We start from the raw sequence: 20457 nt of genomic DNA on the forward strand, positions 1-20457 counted from the left end.
TCGGCAACCCGGGCTGAGGATCGAGCCCACACCCCATGCTTCCCCCTTCCCGCCACACCCCCAGAATGCACCCCACTACAGTAGCCTTTTAAATACATGATTAAACTGAAACAACAGCTTCCTCTGTTATTTCCTCTCTGTCAAATTTCAGACTGTAAGCTCCTTCGGGGCAGGGACTTTTTCCTTTCGCCCTCTGCAAAACACCCTATTTGCACCATCTGAGTAATTTCCAAAGAACAAATCAGCAGCAAGCTGGGATTCAACTCTGGCTGGATCTTCTCAGAATCCAAACTTTTTGCTCTGAGGACATGTGGAGCAACAAAGTGGCGTACCTCTGACCGCATGCAGAATGCACTGCTCTCCACAGGCGGGGCTTTAGGCCCGAATTCCACCAGATTGCTGCACCCCTTCCAGGGAACCCAGAAACCCCAGACCTCGTTCCGGGTGTTCACTACTGCTCATTCCTGCATTTATATCCCACCTTTCCTCCAAGAGAGCCAGGGTGGTGTAGTGGTTAAGAGCGGTAGTCTCGTAATCTGGGGAACCGGGTTCGATTCCCCGCTCCTCCACCTGCAGCTGCTGGGTGACCTTGGGCCAGTCACACTTCTCTGAAGTCTCTCAGCCTCACTCACCTCACAGAGTGTTTGTTGTGGGGGAGGAAGGGAAAGGAGAATGTTAGCCGCTTTGAGACTCCTTTGGGTAGTGATAAAAGCGGGATATCAAATCCAAACTCTTCCTCTTCTTCTTCTTCAAGATGCTCAACGCAGTGTGCATCGTTCTCTCACTTCCACTTCACCCCCACCAATAACCCTGTGAGATAGGTTAGGCTGAAAGACTGTGGCTGGGTGCAAGGTGGCCCAGCGAGCTTCAGGTGAATTTGAACCCCGGTTTCCCAGGTCCTGGCCCGACACTGTTAATCTCTGCACCACACTGGCTCCTAAACTAATAAAGATCTTTAAGGTGCTACAGGAAGGAATTTTTTTATTTTGACTATGGCAGACCAACACTATGGCAGACCAACCTATCTGTAATAAAGAACGGGCATCCGTTGAGACATTGCGACCAAATACCCCAGGCACAAGCGGAAAACCACTTTATTTTTACTCCAAACCAAACAGTCCACGACAAACCGCCACGTTCCACCTGTCTCTGGTTCTGTATTCACAACCACCAAAGCGAGAGGTTGTACACGTGTAAGCATGCGCACAAAAAGTGGGAAATAAGTACGGCAACCAGTTAAGAATCAAGCAACTGGCGGCATTTTTTAAAAAAAAAAAAAATTGATGAACACTCTTGCCCTGCTTTCCTCACCTAGCAAATTAGCTCCTTCCTGCGGTGGGACTTTTAATCTTGCTCACAGCACGCCATTCGTTCCCCACGTGATCACTGGGGTTTCATGCGCTTCAATGCGCAACGTTTCGCCGTTTGCCGTACGGAAGGGTAGGCTCCCCATCTCCCGCTCCCCATTCATTTGGAAATGCCCTTTCCCACAAAAAATAAAACAAAAAAACGCCCGCTTTGGGGCCTGCGAGGCCTGAGGAGAGGTCCCACGAGTCCTTCAACACCCACATGCAAACATCCTTGGGACACCCAGATTTTTAAAAAATGCTTACAGGACAGTTCTATTTTCATTCTGTGTCAGATGAATGGCGGGGGGGGGGCGGCCTTCTGGCAATGTACAATTAGGCTGGGGGCGGGGGGGGGGGAGAAGCAGCAGAGCCAAGAGGTTGGGGATTTGGCCTCGCTGGGAAGCTGAGAGCGCAAAACCGGCCCCACGTGTGCTTCCACGGCGCAGCAGCTGATGTCCTGCCCTGATGATGCAAGAGACCGCAATCTGCACCGCCTGATGATGTAACGCCACCCTGGTGCGGCACGGGCAGCTGGGCCCGCTGGCGCAGGGGGACCCTTGCGGGTATTTTTGGCCCACAACGAGCACCCCCTGGGAAAGGGGAGGAGCCCGCCATCGGGCTTTGCTTTATTTTATTTTATCTCTTTTTGCCGAGCGAAGTTTGGGTTGCGTTTTGCCAATGCAGCAGGCAACACATTCTACACCAGCCCAAACTGGCCCAAAAAGGAGATTTTAAATTTTTTTTGCCTACCTCAGGACCTGACACGATCACTGTTCTCTACTAGGGGGGACATAACATATACGGGTTGGATCGGGCTAGCGGACCACTTTTGGTCCAGCTTTCCGGCCTCACGGCGCATTTGCGATTTCCCAGCGCGCTGCCTCCGACAGAGGAGGGAAAGCGCAGAGGTAAGGGCAGGAGGAGCTGGCAAGACGGGGCAGACAACTGCAGCCATGCGCCACCTTCTCCACACGCACAGATGCTCCCTTCGGGCACCTCCGCCTCGAGGACCCCTATGCAGGGGTGGTTTTTCTCGTTTCTGTGCATTCCCCCCCCCCCAGCCAAGGGCAGCCTCTGGGGTCCTTATCTCTCCCTCTCTGCACCCTGGAACAAGATCTGTACTAGCAGAGATATAAGTATAGGTAATTCTCTTCCTGCCAGCTCATGTCAGCCGCCACAGTCGCTCACTAAAAAATAATAAAAATAATGACTAGAAACCCAAACCTTTCGCCCAAGCTACTTTGAGGGTCTTCTCTCAACATGGGACCTGGCTCTCTCAGCTTAACCCAGGGTTGTTGTGCGGGATTAACTGTAAGCCAGCCATTTATGCCACCCTGAGGTCCTCCTTAACGGGGGAAATTGTGCGGTATAAATGCAGCAAGTAAATAAATACTGGAAGGTTTTTGCGACAGGAAAACGGGACTCAAGGGTTGAGGGTCCCCGCCCCCAATTCCGCAGCCTAAAGCTTCACTGGGGCTTTGCCCCCATCCTCTCTGCACATGGATGCACGCAGGAGCCTTCACTAACCTGGGACCGCCCCCACCAGATGTTTTGGACTACAACTCCCATCAGCCCCTGGGGCTGATGGGAGTTGTAGTCCAAAGCATTAGTTGGCCATGCCTGTGATACAACAGGAGCAGGGTTGTAAGCTATGCTCTGGCTAACATGCACCGAAACTTTACACACTCACACAGACCCTTGTTCTCTCCCCAAAGCAAGACAAAAAACAACAGCCAATTTATTTCAACCTAAATCCCAGTTTGGGGGTTCCCCCCTTCTATTATTAACGCAAGGCCGCAACTTCACTATGCATTTAAAGCCGTTGTCGTGCCAGTCCAGTCCGAAAGAATCCTGGGAAATCTTGTATTGGTTCAGAGTGGCAAGTCATTCAGGGACCCCTATTCCTCTCCCAGAATTTCAGTCCTCAGTGGTCTAACAGTCCCGAGAAACACTGGGGACTGTAGCTCTGGGAAGGGGGAATAGGCATCTCCCGGCGACTCTCCCCACCCTTAGCAAACTACAGTTCCCAGGAGTTCTTGAATGGAGGGGAAGCCATGGCTATATAAAGCTGTGTTTTTAAAAAGCCCCACGTTGGGCAAAAAGTTTCCTTTTTGGAGGGGGTTGGACTAGATGACCCTTGGGTCCCTTTCAACCCTACCATTCTGTAATCCTATAATATTGCTTTAAATCTACAGTGGTACCTCAGGTTCAGTACTTAATTCGTTCCGGAGGTCCGTTCTTAACCTGAAACTGTTCTTAACCTGAAGCACCACTTTAGCTAATGGGGCCTCCTGCTGCTGCCGGAACACGATTTCTGTTCTTATCCTGAAGCAAAGTTCTTAACCCGAGATACGATTTCTGGGTTGTTGTTTTTTTACTCCAAGGCCCCTGAGGAGAGTCCAGGCCGTGCCTCAGAGCCTGAAATACATATCATATACATCATATACATATACATATCATATACAGGAGAGAGGACAGGATCCCACAAGTCCCTAGCCCTGAGTAACCAGCGACCAGGTACAGCTAACACACTTTCTTTCCTCACAAGGAGCACCTTGTGTGAAATTTCCACGCCTTCCCTTGCACGGAAGTGGTTTTCCAAACAGGGGGGAGGGGGAAAAAAGCGTAAGGAAACACCAGATGTATATAATATATTATCAACACAGGTGCAAATACACACACACACAAAATCCAACGAATAAAAGAAATTTGGGGTTTCAATTCTAAACAGCAACGACTTCCGCTAAATTTCTGCCTCCCAGAAAGAAGCAAAAAATAAATAAATTGGGGGGGTCAGTAGAAAGTGGGTGTATGTTCAACCTCCTGACACCCCAATTCCCTGGAATCAGATCCCCCCCATCTTAATTCCCCACCAGAGAAAACAAACAGGGGGGAAACAGCAGGCTGATATAATAATAAAAAATGAGGGGGGGAGTTTAAACTGTTGTATGGGGGCCTATCATTTTTGGGTGGGGTGGGGAGTCCTAATCTCTGGGGCCGAGGGAGGTCAGAGGGCTTTAAACATATATTTTTTTAACGGGGATATCTGGAGATTCCTATGCAGTGAGGCTCTACGAAGGAGTATTTTAGGGGAGAGTTTTTCCGCTAAGGTTTTTTTTGGGGGTCTCATATGTGAAACACTTTGAGGTTTTATGGGTAGGGGTTACAATCAAGCAGTATATACATTTTATGAAATAAGTGCCGTGGGGGGGGGGGAGAGAAGGGGAGCATGGACTGGGATTTGGTGTGGGGAGGGGTTAGCCAAAAGCCCACACCCCAAATTGTCCTTTTTTAAAACAAGGACTGAGGGAAGGGGGCAGATGCAGGGTGGGGGCTGTTCATTAAAAAAACCCCAGAGGCACAATTGTGGGGGCGGCATAGGGCTTGGCCCAGATCACAGGCACACTTCCAGGCCCCCACAAACTTTCTTTTCCGCCCCGATTTTTTCTCTCTCCTCAGGATTCCAATCCTGGGAAAAACACGCCAGGAAGTGGGGGACCCACGAGGTTCGTTCTGGCTCCCAGGCATCTCCTTTGGCCGAAACCTCAAATATTCCACTCCCAGGGAACCCAGGAGTTCTGGCGCTTGTCTCTATAAAATCTCTCCCCCCCCCCCTTTGGTGTTCAGGAGGACGGAAACACCCGAACCTACCCCGGGCACCCCAAAACCTTCCCTCCAAAATCTCATTTCGGCAAGCCCACATAAATCCCTTTTCCTGGAGCTGGGCAAAGATAGAACCCAGGTGTCCTGGCTCCCAGCAGCCCTTGCTGCTATGAGCCAACCCACAAGGAGAGACCATGTGACACGGTTTCGGGGAAAGTGAGAGTGTGAGGCAGGCCGGGCAGTGGGGGAAGAGGTGGAGAGGTCCCCATTCGTACCCAGGGAGGGCATCGTCGTCCCCCACCTAGGACCCCCACCCCCAAAGCCAATGCCCTCGGACAACACATCTGGATGGACACACACAATGACCCCTGGGCACAAAAGTGTGGCCAGGGCGACCGGCCGACCCCAGCAGGGCCGCCACACCAGCCAGCTCCCCCTAAAAACCAGGGGCCAGTGCCAAACATTCCCAAGTCGGGGTTTTCTCAGCCGGAGAAGATTGCCCAACTCTGAGACGGAGCCAGAGCTTTCCTTTATGTCTCGCTCAAACGCACCTAAAACGAAAAGCATTTCTTCTAGTAAGTACACACACAATCACACACACACACACCTGCCCAATTCAGCACAGTGAAGAGGCAGCAAACATCAAAAGATATATATATTTACAGGGGGCAAAAAATCAGCCAAGCCTTTGTGGCCTCACCTGCGCTCCCTTTCTGCGCTAGGAGAAAGCTGCCGCCTTGCTTGACTCGTTTGTCAGCCAGTAGGTGCCACCCTCATCACAGCGCACCTGTCCTGCTTCACCTGGGCACTCTTAAAGGGCCAGGCGCACGCTTAAGCACCTGGCGCTGCAGGTAAGCACTGGAACACGCTCCCCTTTCACATTATTCCTAGCACCCCCAACCCACACCAATGCGTAGCTCTGTACAACTATCTCCCTCCTCCACCACCACCACCCCAGCCCCAAAGTGGGAGCGTCTAGCTGCGAGCGCTCAGTGGCAGCCGGAAGACACTCTGCACGCTCTCAGAGGCACTCTTTCTCTCCACTTTGCACACTGCTTACTTCCTGGCAGACAACCCTCAGCAAAGGCTAAGAGGCTTGCCATGCTATCAGCTCCTCGGAGGAAACAGATGCAGATTATCTAAGCTGCTTGCTTCGCCACTATCCTCAATTCAACTTTCTGTCTCCCCGCCCCCCATAAAAAAAGAAAGCCCCCCCCACCAGCAAACCAAGTCTTGTATGGACTTTGTTTCAAAACTCTTAACCTTGGAACACACTCCCCCCACACACAAAAACCCCATTAAGGGCAAGGGGGCTGGAGTTTGCAAGTCATACCCCACCCCCCATGAACTCTATCACAAACTGATTGCAGCCCCACACACTCAACTAATGTCACAGTTGCTGGATCCACCCTCCTCACCACCACTGACTATTCTAAAAACTTTCTGCACTTGATCTTTCCCCCACTTTCAAGAAAAATGAGTCCACCGAGGGTGTCTGGGCCCCCCCCTCGACAAACACCTCTGTGCCGCCCTTGGCACCCCCAAAACGCACATTCCGGTCAAACCCCCAAACAGGAGGGCGCCCCCATATGATTTGCGGCCTTTCCCACCCCACAGATCGCAACTCAATCCTGACTTCCCCCGGCAGTTGGGAACACACTTGTCTCAAATCAGTTCCACTCGCAGCCCCCTCTAAATATTCACAGGCGGAAGGGGGGGGGGGTCTCTCTGCCTGTTATAGAGACACAAAAAACCCCTCACACTTGCTTCGGAAACAAGAAAGCCACACAGGAGCCCAGCAATTCTGGGGCCTTGCCCCACAGAAGACGGAAAAGTGCTGCTTTTCAAACTGACACAGGGGGTCAGATCCTGCCCAGTCTGGAGGAACCAGGATCTGGGCGCAGCGGAGACCGTGGGGTGGGGGGTTGGGGAGAGTTTGTGCAAAGTTGCACAGTTAAAAGACAGGCCACGCCAGCTGTGCCTGTGCTCCCCAACCCGCAAGCCTGTTCCCAGCAGCTCCAAGAGCCCGGGGTATTCTCTCTGCTCTCCCCCAAAGACATCTCTGCGCCAACACCCCAAAAAGGGACACATTAAGAGACCGGACGTCCTCACATCAGGGTCTGGGCCTCTGACTCCCAACCGCAATTCGGCCCAAGCCGTAAAAAAAACAGGCAAGATCAGCAACATAACAGCCAAGCTGATCTCCACACTCGCCGGAAGGGGATTTTGGATGTCCCAACCTCCAAGAAAGTGGGCACCCCCCAAAAAATACAAAGTCCTACTTCCATGCCGCAATGTGTGCAGGTCAACAGAGGCACCCTGAGCGGAGTTTCGTCCCCCCACCAAGCAGGGGCACTCCCACCCCCCAATTTGCTCCAGCTGCAGAAACCGCCGGAGGGACTTTGGGGGTTCTGTTGTACCTCCTCTACCACCACATCGCCTCGGGGCCCAGCAGGTTGTTGCCACGGGCTCCTTTCTGATCTACCGATCGGGCAGGGGTGGCACAGCCAGGCCACAGAAGCTGCGTTCAGGGTGAAGCCGCGACCCAGCGAAACTCCATCGCGTTCCTGCCCCGGCTGTGGCGTGGATCCGTCCTCCGGTTCGGCCAGAAGGGTCTGGCCAACTCCAGTCCATTTGCGCCCTACTCCGCCAAGGGAGGCCGGCTCTGTAGGCTACCCATCCGGAGCTGGGCAAGTCCCGGGGTGTGCATGGGTGCTGCTGCGGGAAGCTCTCTCCAAAAGTGTGCCGTCCGTCCGTCTGTCTGCCGAACCCTGGTCTGACGCCTGTTCCTTTAAAGGTGGCATGCAAGGTGAGCCCAGGAGTCCGCCAGGCCTGTGGTAGACTGGGCTCCCCCCCCCCCTGTCGTCCTCCTCCGCCAGTCTTCCCTTCCCTTCCTCCTCGCTTGTCTTCTCTCTTCCAGGCAAGATAACAAAGCCAGCAGTAGCAGCCAGGAAAAGACCTTACACACAACGCAGCTCCCCTCCAACCAGACACACACATACACACAGGCTGCAACAGCCCCCCCCAGCACACACACACACACACACACACACACACACACCAGCGCACACACGATTACAGCGAGATCCCCGAAAACTGGCAGGAGGAGGGGAGAAAAGAGAGAGAGGGAGGGGAGGGGGAACCAGACACAAGACAGCAAATGGGGGGTTTGGGGGTGCGGATCCAACGTTACCTGCAGGAAGGGGACTGTTAAGGTTGCGAGGGTGGGGAGGGAGGAGGGCTTTGTTCCTCGGAATCTCCCCTCGCCCGGCCAGGAGGAAGGATGGAAAAACCAAAAAATAAAAAATAAAACCCCAAAAATTGAAGAAGAAGAAAATGTACAATATTGGCGAATTTCCCCCAAAAAACACCCCCCCAAAAAATCAGCACCGCACGGGGGAGAGGAAGGGGTGAAAAAAAAAATCGAAATTGGGGGGTGGGAGGGGAGGAAAGCGAGGGGGGAAAAGAAAAGAAAAGAAAAAATGGCCAATCTTGCTTCTTTGGGGAGCAGACTTTAGTGCCAACTGGGATCAATCCACAGGGTTTCGGGCGCTCAGAGCTCTCTGTACTAAAACTCCCGTGCACACTCGATGGCTGGGCTTTGCTTGCCTCGGCTCGCTCCAGCGCCCCCCCTCCCCTCCCTCGGTCTCTACTCAAACAAAGAAATGAGGGTTGTGTTCATTGCCCAACCCCCTCGCAGGCCCCCCTCCCTTCCCCGAGCCCAGACTTCCCTCCGCCTCCGCCTCCTCCTGCCGCCCCCCTCCCTTTCCGGCAAAAAGGCCGCCTCACTTCCATGTTCCCAGCCTCGCTCACATGCTCCCATGCGCCGGAGAGGCCGCTGGTGGAAGCGCACCGGGAGCGCCAGGGAAGGAAGGAAGGAAGCGAGCGAGCGGAGAGGCGCGCAAGAGCCAAGAAGGGCGCCGGGGGTGGATTTTCGCAAGCAGCGAATTGTTGCTGTTGTTATTATTATTATTATTCCTGGAGGGGGGAAAGGGTGGGGGGAAAGGCGGGCAGGTGCGCGGAGCGGGATGCAGGGCGCAAATGGCTCGGGAAGGTGGAGAGTGCGTTAAGGAACCCGACGGCGATTTGGAGAGGGGCGCAGCGCAGGAGGGCGCACGGGCGGCTGGGCGCACGGAGGCCGCTGCAGGAGAGGAGCGGGCGGGCACGGAGGGGGGGTGATGGAGGATTTAGGCAAGTAGGGAAATTGGCCGGGGTTTGCGCCTTTCCAAGCGGGTCTCCAGCCGGCGGGTGGGCGCGCAAGGTGGACGGACCGGAGTGGCCGCGAACAGCAGCCACGCGCTCTGCGCCCGGCTGAGTTACCTGCGCGTTGATGGCGCGGACGGGAGAGTCTGGCGCCTGGCTGCACAATCCTCACGGCTGCAAGGTGAACTTTCAGGTGGGGTGGGTGGGGTCCCCTAGCTTTCAACACCTCCCCTTTACTCTCGGAAATGCCCGTCCCGAAATCTCCGACTTTCCAAACATCCCTTTTGAAACGCACAACAGTTTCTCCGCCACCCCTTAACTTCATTTTGTTTTTGTATCCAGATACGTCTGCCTTGCCTTCTAAACATTTTGCCCTCCTCTTGGTCTTCCTCCAGACCTTGGAGACAGCAGGTATGTCTCAGCATCCCGGCCAGGGCAAATTTCCCAACACTACCATCCCCCCCCCCCCCACGGAACAAAAATTCAGAATTTCAGACGCTGGCAGCAGGATGGAGGCTTGATACAATCTGTGACTTGCATAATCTGTTCTGCTTGCAATATCTGGCAATCTGGCGCGTACTATGCGCTCTCCTCATGCTGGCAACGTCAAGGGCACATGGAAGGGGTTTCCAGCATGGGGCGAGTTGTGGGGGGAGAAAAAGTAAGTGGGATCCAATGAGCTGCCCCTCTCTTCCCTGAGTTGCCGCCTCCAGAATCTGGCAGGAACCCCATGTGTTTCAATGGCCGGTTGGCTGGTAGGGACACTCTGCCTCTGGGCATGCACAGAAAGGCACTTTCCTCATTGTCACCACGACCAAACATCTGCACAAGTTTGGACCCCACCTTCCCACATCCCAGCACCTATTTACCAAGCAACAAGAGTTCAATACAGCTGACGCTCGGGCTGCGAACGTGATCCATGCGGGATGCACGTTCGCAACCCGCAGCGCACGTGCAGGTTGCGATTTGGCGCTTCTGCGCATGTGCCAAGTGTGGTTTAGCGCTTCTGCGCATGCGCGAAACCCAGAAGCAACCCATTCTGGTACTCCCAGGTTTCTGGTACTTCCTGAAACGTCTGTAACCTGAGGTATGACTGTACAAAGAAAGTGCCACGATTCACAGCGAGAACCTCAGAGCAACCTTATCATAGAATTGTAGGCTTGGAAGGGACACCGAGGGTCATCTAGTCGGACCCACTGCAACGCAGTAATCTTTTTGCTCGATACGGGACTCGAACCCGCAACCCTGAGATTAAGAGTCTCACGCTGTACCGGTTGAGCTTTTCAGAATCCCTCAGTTCTGTCCTGGGATGCAGAAACAGGGGAAGAAAGAGAGCCCCGCACAACTTTTCCGTACCACCAAAAATCCCACAGAGCACATTTCACCATCCTGAAAACACAGATGGGAGGCAGATGTCTACACTAAGACACACACACGGCAACCGCCTCTGAATCAGTGCAGGGGGAGGAGGACCGTCTAGGTTGGAAGACCGTGTGCAAGAGAGACGCTGAGGACACACACACTCTCTGGCTGCAGGAAGCACAGCACTTGACCTGCAGTCAAGATCGCGTAGCCATGTGCAAACTCAAAAGCGGCCAAGTGGATTCTGAGCGGTGCGCTGCCATGCGCCCCCCCTCTCCACTGTTCGAGAAGCCTGTGGGCATGTGCATAAGCCAAACAGCACCTCAAAGCATCCAGGAACATGTGCACCGGGGAAACACGGGTGCAGCAATCAAGAAGGCCAGAAGAGCCTGGTTGGTTGCCGGATCAGGCCAGAGAGGGCCACATCCAGGCCAGCCTTCTGTTCTCAAAGCAGCCGACCAGATGCCTCCATAGGAAACCTGCAAGCAGGAGCCGAGCGTGAGAGACTCTCCTCACCATGGTGGAAATTCTGCCAGGTCTGTGTGCCGCTGCCCAGGTCACACATTTCCATTTGCTCGGGACATGTGTCTCAAAGCCGCCTTTAAATGGGGCGTCCCCAGAAAGCAGTGGGCACACAGGGAAGCAAAGAGGAAGGCGTGTCTTGTTGCTTTGGTTTCAATATTTGTGTTTTTCCCTTGTATTTTTATCTGGTGAATTGCCCTGAGTTCTTTTGAGGAAGGGCGGTATAGAAACCTAATAAATCATCACCATCATCTCAGCGTCCTTATAGAATCATGGAACTTGTTGTGTTGCAAAGACCCTGAGGGGTCATTTATTCCAAGCCCCTGCAATGCAGGAATCACAACGGATCTCAACCTATGCTGTGGGTGACCATATGCATTTAATAATAATAATAATAATAATAATAATAATAATAATAATAATAATAATAATAATAATAATAATAATTTATACCCCGCCCATCTGGCTGAGTTTCCCCAGCCACTCTGGGCAGCTTCCAATTGAGTGTTAAAAACAATACAGCATTAAATATTAAAAACTTCCCTAAACAGGGCTGCCTTCAGATGTCTTTTAAAGAGAAGATAGCTGCTTATTTCCTTCACATCTGAAGGGAAGGCGTTCCACAGGGCGGGTGCCACCACCGAGAAGGCCCTCTGCCTGGTTCCCTGTAACCTCACTTCTTGCAATGAGGGAACCGCCCGAAGGCCCTCGGCACTGGATCTCAGTGCTGGGCTGAAAGATGTGGGTGGAGACGCTCCTTCAGGTATACTGGGCCTTTGAGGCCGTTTATTGATTTTTTAAGGCTAGCTTCCTCACCCTGCTGCCCGCCCCCTCCAGGAAGACACCCCTCAACCCAGCAGGAATCAAAGTTTTGCTGCCCCACCATCCCAGGAAAAGGGCGAGGGGTCTCTGCAAGGATTTTTCCGACTGCCAGAAACCACAGCAGGGGAGAGGGCTTTTGCACTCGGATCCTGCTGGGGGGTTTCCCACAAAGGGCACCCGGGCGGCCGCTGTGAGAACAGGATGGGGCCATTGGCCTGATCCAGCCAGCTTTCCTCACGTTCTTAAGTTCCCCCACTCCACAGCAAACAGGCTTGACAGCTGCGGAGCAAGATTCCTGGGTCCCAACCTCAGAGGCTGGTGGGCAGAGGGAGGGTAGCGGGGCCTAGTGGGTGGGGACAAGCCTTGGTGGGCGACTCGGGGAAGGGAGTCTTGTTGGGAGGGTGCTGAGCGTGCCCCTTGTGTGAGAAGGCCCGTCTTCCCCGGACAGAGATGAACACACAGCCTCTGCCCCCCCTTTTTGCAATTGAGCAAGACGGGTCCCAGGGGGAACCCAGAGAATATTTATAGCTCCAGCGTGAATGGAGAGCGGAGCAAATGGGGGGGGGTCCTCCTGCGTTACCCGGCAACTGCCGGAGGGCACGTGTGGAGGCAGCGTAATCTCCAGCGACCTTTCACCCCGACCTCTGACCTCGCGGCACAAGGGAGAGAGGAACAGCTGCACCAGAGGCTTCTGGGTGGAGCGAAAACCCCACCGCTGCCTTTGCTCTGTTGCCTTCCTGCACCCCCAATCTACACACACCAGACAGGACACCCCTACTCAAATTTCTGCAGTGCTCCCCCCCGCCCGGCACAATTCCAGACCGCCGCGCACCAAAAAACGCCCAAACCCCCGTTTTGCAAAACGGCACATCTGCTTCTATTTCCAAAGCAGAGAGAGCTGCAATTCCTGCTTCTCTGGGGGGGGGGGTAGGATGGGGGCTTGCTTTTTAAGGCTTCGCATTGGTGCCACCCTAGGGACACTGAAAAGAAGGGGGCAAAGGTGGATCTCCCCCCCCACACACACACACACCCAGCTCTTTTGGTCCACGTTTGCAATATGGCTCACAAATTCAACCCACTCCAGAAGTGACCTCAGGCCAGGGGGCCGGGCACAGAGGATTGACAGAGGTCACTGTGGCCTTGCATTGCGGGGGCTGGCTCCAGATTTGCAAACTATCCTGGCTCCATGTGCGCGCGCACACGCACACAGAGCAAATAAATGTGTTTTTTCAAGACCATGTAGGGAGGCGAGGGGGCCGGGAGGTTAGGAAAGGTGTTGAGAAACTGGGAAATTAAAAACTGGAGCAGTAGAACCTTGACCCACATACCCAGATTTCCTCTCTTTGCAGCGGATGTTTCTTTTTATCTCTCCCTCCCTCCCTCCTTCCCACCCCCTCCCCACAGCGTGATCCACAAAGCTGCCACAACCACCCCCTCATCTCCCCCCCCCATTGAGAACAGAGACAGAGACAGTTCAGCTGAGGACAAGTTAAGAGCAGCAGCCGTTATATAAGCTTACTTGTAAAGGCAAGGTGGGGAGAAAGACGGGAGGGAGGAAAGGTGTTTAGCTCCCTCCCAGCGAGGGCTTGCACCTGGTGACTCATGCCCTCTGGAGGCCCTGGTCTCCCTCCCCGAGGACCCAGGCATCCGGGGACCCAGCACCCTGACTCTCCGGCCACAAGCTACTTAGCAGAGACCCTTGCATGGATTCCTGAGCCATCAAGCTCGCCCACCAACTCGAATTATATTTTCCCATTCCTGCACTTCTCCAAAGCCCCCATTCCCCTGTAATTACCGGGGTGGGGGGGGAGAGATGCCAAAAGCTCCCTCCCCTGGCTTGAAGGCAGAGAGACCCGAGGAAGCCCCCCCCCAATTACGTGCAGCAGAGCAGAAGTGTGCAAGGCTGTCACACGAAGCGGGGGGGGGGCGCTCCACCCCTCCACAGCTGTGCCACTGTGGGCTGACCCCCTGGCAGCCTGTCATGTTGGCAATGGGCAGCCAATCAGGGCAGAGGGGGGGGACCCAACCCAGGCAGCCAATGGGAGCGCTTCCAGGAGCAGAACAGGTTCAAAAGTAGGTTTTCCCTGCATGCATTGCCTCTCCGAGACTCCCCACCCCTCAAATTCTCTCTCGAAAACTGCCAAAAAATTTATTTGCAGCTTCTGCAGAGAGGCATTGCCGGGAATCTTTCGGCAACAGCAGAGAGGGTTTTCAAGAGGTTTCCCTGTAATGGGCTCAGTCCTCCAGGTCTGTGAAATGGGAGCAAGAAAAGGTGGGGGGGATATTGTGAAGGAGGGAAGAAGATACCGCCACCCACCCCTCAGATCGCAGGGAAACCGTACAGCTAGGCAAAGAAGAATTGCACTTGCTGTATTTGGGGAGATTGGCAGGGGCTGCTGGTTCCAAGGGGTCAGAGGTCTTGGGGGTGGGGGCTGACAGGACCGGTGAGGGACCCCTGCCCTGCAAAAAAAGGGGGGTTGTTAGCTTTGGTGCACAGCCCAGGGAGCCAGTCCACCTTTGCTTATAGAACACACTGTGAGGGTTGGCGCGACTCCCAGAATCCTTTGCTCTGCTTAAGTTTCTGTGGCGCATATACACCTGCCGTTTCACTCCCCGTCCCAATTTTCCAGAAAACTCACAACCAAGCCAGGAAACCCTGCCTGTGTTTTTTCCAGGCCCTGGAATTCCGCCTCTGGTAGCAATTAGCCTGAGCTTTGGAAAGGAGGCAATGGGAAAAATATATATTTAGACCCCTTTCATTTCAGAATTTCAGGATTCTGCCAAGCTGGCGCTACAGAGATGGGCGACAGACCTGGAAAACACAGGCAAGGCTCAGATCCAAAAGCTGGCCTCAGTTTTCTCCACCTGTGAAATGGGAATAATTGTGCCGTGCCGCAGAAAGTAGGGCAGAAAGTTCCCATTGCTGGTGCTTCGTGGAACAGAAATTCAGGGCTGCACCTTTTGCTAGTCCAACTCAGAGTAGGCCTATTGGAGTGAGTGGAGCAAAGTCTTGCTCATTGGAATCCAGGGCCAACTAGCATGGGACACAGGCTTCAGCACGGAAGATCCACCCATCCCTGCCCCACAAACCTGCCCCCTAACCACAAAGGGGCCCAGCGGAAGTCAAAGGATAACTCGCCAGCCCTATAAATATACCAGCGGCATTTTTAGGGTGGGCATGTGGTGAGGGGGCGGGAGGAGGAAGCATGCCCCCCCAACCTCCCCTTCGGGGGGGGGGGCAGATCCGAAATTCAAAAAGTGTGGCAAACTATGTTTCCTGTCGTTGCCGCTGCACATAGCTATCAGCTGTCAAACGCACCAACCCAACGAACGTACACCGCCCGAAACTTTTTATTTGTAGATAGATGACCAGAGGCAACACAGAGCAACAGGCAAAACAGCACTCAAGGCAACTGTTGCTCTAAGGCGCTGCGCTGCGGCAGTAGAATACCCCAAACCAAAGCAGGCTCTCACCAGGTAAGAGGGTGAGACCTTGCCAACAGGAACGTGGGAGGGAAAGCAAGCACTGAGCCCCTCTGAACAAAGAAGGAGAAGAAATGAGATGTTTTTCTATGCCCTCTCTCCAAAATTGTATGCAGGGGGGGAAATAATGGTTTTGTTTTGTTTGCTTTTGAAGGGCCGCAAAATCAGCAAAATGTGTGGGTGGTGTGCCTTGCTCAGAGATGGGAGGAATAGCTCTGCAGAGCATATCTGGAAAGGAATTAGAAGCCTGCTTGTTGTTGTTGTTGTTTTAATCGTCGTTCTTTTGCAGAAAACCTATTGGGTGTCCAGGGAAGGCGTCTTCGCCCGACGTAGGGACGGCACTCGAACCCAGACCCTGCAGTGCACCGCTTCAGAAGGAAATCGCTACAAGCACCTAACTCTGGGGGATTGGGGTAGCCCAGTCGGTAGAACCCGAGACTCTGGATCTCAGGGCTGTGGGTTCGAGCCCCACATCGGGCGAAACGGTCCTGTGGTTGCAGTGGGTTGGACTAGATGACCCTGGAGGTCCCGCCCAAGGCGGCGGTTCTATGAAACGACACGCAGACGCACACTCGGAAGAGAGAGCGAAAGCCAGGGGCAAGTGAAAACGGCTGGTAGTTCAGGAGACCAACCCCCTGCCCGCAAAGGGATTTGAGGGGGGGAAGCAGGTTGCCTTGATGTTGAGGAAACAGATGGGCCACCTGAAATGAGAGATGTTTCTCAAAACCACCACCCAGAGGAGAGGAACCACCTGCAGGCGTGAAACACAGCCGCACGCCCCTCTCTGGGCTCCCCTCGCTCCCCAAACGCATCTCAGTCGCCCCTGCCATCACAAGGGAGGCAGCTACTCTGGATTAATTAACCCAGAGTGCAAAAGGTTCAGCCTTTCCGATGTGGGAGGGACCCCTCAAGGTCATCCAGCCCAACCCCGGGAATCACAGCTCAAGGATCCCCCACAGATGGCCGTCCAACCTCTGCTTAGGCACCTCAAAGGAAGAAGAGTCCACCGTCTTTCGACGGAGTCCGTCCTGCGCCGCTCTGACCCTCAAAAAGCTATTCCCAATGTGTAGTTGGAATCTCCAAGCTGCTGGTTCGAGTCCTACCCTCCGCAGCAGGAGAAAACACGCTTGCTCCATCGTCCTTTAGATCAAGGATCAGAAACATTTTCATCAGGGGGCTGGTCAGACCTTGGGGGGGGACGGACTATATTTTGAAAAATATAAATACCCTGCAAGCCGGTCCCACAGCTGCCTCCGGACCTGGAGGAGGAACGCACTCTGCACGCGCTCAGGAGTGCGTCTCAGCGCCACCCGCTCTCCGGCATTGTTGATGAGCGGCAGCCGCTCCATCAGCCCATCCCCACAGAGCTCCCAGGCAGCATGCACCACGCACTGCGGCCCACCGTCTGAGGCCAGGTCGGCGGGTAGGCCACGCCTGCCAGCACGGCCTCCGAGCGCGCCACCAGCAGCAGCACCGAGCCAGGCACGGGGCCAGCAGACCCACCAAGCTCCGGCTGAAGCCCCTCGGCATGCCCGTCACGATGCCCATGACGCGGCCCAGACCCACTGCCCGCCCACCCGCCGGCCTCTCTGTCCATGGTCGCGCTGGGTTTACCTCAGCGCGCGGGCAGCGAGATTTCGGATTGGCTGCAGGAACTTCCTGGTTGGCCGCATTTGGCCCCCGGGCCGTAGTTTTCCGACCCGCTTTAGATATCTGAAGATGGCTATCCTATCTCCTCTCAGTCTCCTCTTTTCCAGGCTAAACATATCCAGCTCCTTCAACTGTTCCTCATCAGGCCTCGTTTCCGGACCCTACATCATCTTGGCTGCACATCTTCCAGCTTGTCAACATCCTTCTTAAATTGTGGTAGCCAGTGTGGCACTCACTCTGCACACGTGGTTGGACTTCCCAGCTGGCTCTCGAGAGTCACTGTGGTGTAGTGGTTAGAGCACAGAATTCAGACTTGGGAAAGTCCAGGGTTCAAATCCCCAGTCAGTCACACAAATCTCACTGGGTGTGAACTTGCAGGCCGGTCACTGCTCATTCTTAGCCTAAACCCACCTCACAGGGTTGTCATGAGCTCTTTGGAGGAAAGGCAGCGACATTGTCTTTTACAGGGACGTGGGTGGCGCTGTGGGTTAAACCACAGAGCCTAGGACTTGCCGATCAGAAGGTCGGCGGTTCGAATCCCCGCGACGGGGTGAGCTCCCGTTGCTCGGTCCCTGCTCCTGCCAACCTAGCAGTTCAAAGTGCAAGTAGATAAATAGGTACCGCTCCGGCGGGAAGGTAAACGGTGTTTCCGTGCGCTGCTCTGGTTCACCAGAAGTGGCTTAGTCATGCTGGCCACATGACCCGGAAGCTGTATGCCGGCTCCCTTGGCCAATAAAGCAAGATGAGCACCGCAACCCCAGAGTCGGCCATGACTGGACCTAATGGTCAGGGGTCGCTTTACCGTTTACTTATGTTAGGAAGGTGCCCAATGCGCCTCTGTGGGGTGGGGGGAGGGCTGCCACCACCCCAACCTCAGGGGTGGCAAATTAGCAAGAACACACACACACAAATCACACACACACACACACGTTGACTGTGAAACCCTGCAGCCTTTCAGATATTTGGACGGGGGCGTTCTTCTTTTGTTTTGTTTCTGTTCCTTGTTTTTATTATGCATTTTGTGTTTTTATCTTTTGTTTTAAAGGTGCCAACCGCCCCAAGATCGACAAAACGAAGGGCGGCGTACAAATTTAATCAATAAAATAATGAAAATATTTGGATCGCTCAAGTGGCCTGGCCTGGGAAGCTCTAGGGAGAGACATCCCTCAGCCGCTGCTGCCAGCCAGTGCAGCCAAGCTAGGCTCGATGGGGCCCTGATAGACTGACACGGCAGCAGGCAGCTTCCCATGTTCCCATGCGCCCTGCACAGGAACTGCAGGCTGGCGTGCAAAGAGTTAACCCGGACCATGCGCTCGGCGCATGTTTGCCATGCGCGCACATCGCAGCTCCCCTCCCCCTCCCCGGCCATGCGGGCTAGCGTGTGCAGGCGTGTTCCATGCGTGAGGGAGCGTGTCCGGGCGTGCCCTGTGGGATGTGTGCGCGCACACGTGCAATCTTCCTGGCAGCTGTTCCAGGCCTGCCCTCCCCATCGCCCCGGCAACCAGGCCCCGCTGCAGAGCCGCCATTGGCCCCCGCGCCCGGTGATGTCAGCATCCCTGAAAAGTTAATAGGGCGGCTGGGGATGAGGGCAAACATTCCTGCCGCTGTTCCCATAGCAACAGGGCAAGCACCCCAGCTCAGCGGCCATGTGTGTGCGGGTGCGCGGGGGGGGGGGCAGATTGCTCCCTCGCGCCCCCCCCAAGCCCAATCTCTGAGTCCTGCAGCCGACTTAGCAAGGCACAGACGGGGAGAGCAGGGGTGCGACCCCCACCGCTTCCCCCTTCCGCAAATAAGAGGCGCTAGGGCTCTAGCCTCAATGACTGGGGGGTTCGCAGAGGGGGGGGAGCAGAGCACTCTGCACGCACTCAGAGACTGAAAGGAGGGAACGCGATGCACTCTGCGCTCACTCAGAGGCTGAATGGGGGAGGGAGTGATAGACTCTGCATGCACTCAGAAGCTGACAGGGGAAAGGAGCGATGCACTCTGCACACACTCAGAGGCTGACAGGGAGGGACTGATGCACTCTGCACGCACTCAGAGGCTAACGGGGAGGGACTGGTGCACTCTGCACGCACTCAGAGGCTGACAGGGAGGGACTGGTGCACTCTGCACGCACTCAGAGGCTAATGGAGAAGGAGCGATGCACTCTGCACACACTCAGAGGCTGATGGGGGAGGGAGTGATAGACTCTGCATGCACTCTTGAGGCTGACAGGGGAAAGAAGTGATGCACTCTGCACGCACTCAGAGGCTGATGGGGGAGGGAGCGATGCACTCTGTATGCACTCAGAGGCTAACGGGGAGAGACTGATGCACTCTGCATGCACTCAGAGGCTGATGGGGGAAAGGAGCAATGCACTCTGCACGCACTCAGAGGCTGACGGGGGAAAGGAGTGATGCACTCTGCACGCACTCAGAGGCTGACGGGGGAAAGGAGTGATGCACTCTGCATGCACTCAGAGGCTGATGGGGGAAGGGAGCGATGCACTCTGCACACACTCAGAGGCTGACGGGGGAAAGGAGTGATGCACTCTGCACGCACTCAGAGGCTGACGGGGGAAAGGAGTGATGCACTCTGCATGCACTCAGAGGCTGATGGGGGAAGGGAGCGATGCACTCTGCACACACTCAGAGGCTGACAGGGAAGGAGCGATGCCCTCTGTGTGCACTCAGAGGCTGACAGGAACAATGCTCTCTGCACATGCTTCAGGGCTAGCACTGAAATTTAAGTCTCAGGGCCGAGCCTTGGGTCAAAGGGATTCAGCACAGCGTGAATGATGCTCAGCACTTTCTTCCCACTTCCTCCCCCAGTGTAGAAAACTAGAGGCAAAGGCAGACTCCCTTCCTCCACTGGGGAACAGATGCTAAATTGGTATCATAGAGTTAGGGGGGACCCCAATGGTCATCTAGTCCAACCCTCTGTACTGCAGGAATCTCAACTAGATCACAAATGACAGGTGGCCATCCAATCTCTGCTTAAAAACCTCCATGGAAGAGAGTCCATCTTTTGAGGGAGTCAGTAAAGCATTAGCAAAGCATTAAATATCCCACACAGACACTTTCCACAGCAGCTAATCTACCACACAGCAGCAAGATGTGCAATCCTATAGCAGGCTCTTGCCAGCTACAAAGCGAGTGAACTGCCAAGCACACACACAAACCACACAGGCTGAGGAAAGGGGTCCCACTAGGCCGCACTACCCAGAGCTGCAGGTTCCAGCTTCAGCTCGTACTGCTGCCAGATTCAGACCTTATCTTTTGCCCAGGCGGTTGACCCGATCCAGTTCAGTCTTGCTCTCCACACCTGCCCCGCAAGCCGTGCGCGCCATTGCTCAACACAAGAGCAAGGTTTCTTCGCAGAGGGAGACGCTAGCCTGCGGAACTTCTTGCCACAGGCTGCCCTGACGGTTTCTGTTCGTGACTCGCTGGATGATGGGTGGCATCCAGGGTTAGTCATGCTCAGC

At 54.7% G+C, this 20457-nt stretch overlaps 1 long non-coding RNA gene across 7 annotated transcripts in view; it reads right to left on the minus strand.

Annotated features, from left to right (window-relative positions):
* Positions 1–20457, minus strand: part of LOC308572291 — a 51134-nt gene that overhangs the window by 20900 nt on the left and 9777 nt on the right. Inside the window, exon 1 of one of the 7 annotated variants that reach the window (XR_014001666.1) lies at positions 16959–16980. The exons of 2 other annotated variants lie outside the window; for them this stretch is intronic. This is a non-coding gene — a long non-coding RNA (uncharacterized lncRNA). Of the gene's footprint in view, positions 1–5652; positions 5820–7372; positions 7983–8145; positions 8605–9272; positions 9295–16958; positions 16981–20457 lie in introns of those variants that run through there. 4 more of the 7 variants (XR_014001667.1, XR_014001668.1, XR_014001671.1 and 1 more) reach the window with 4 other exon arrangements.

This window comes from Podarcis bocagei (assembly GCF_964188305.1).
Source record: "Podarcis bocagei genome assembly, chromosome: 13".
In the NCBI taxonomy this organism is placed as follows: Eukaryota; Metazoa; Chordata; class Lepidosauria; order Squamata; family Lacertidae; genus Podarcis; species Podarcis bocagei.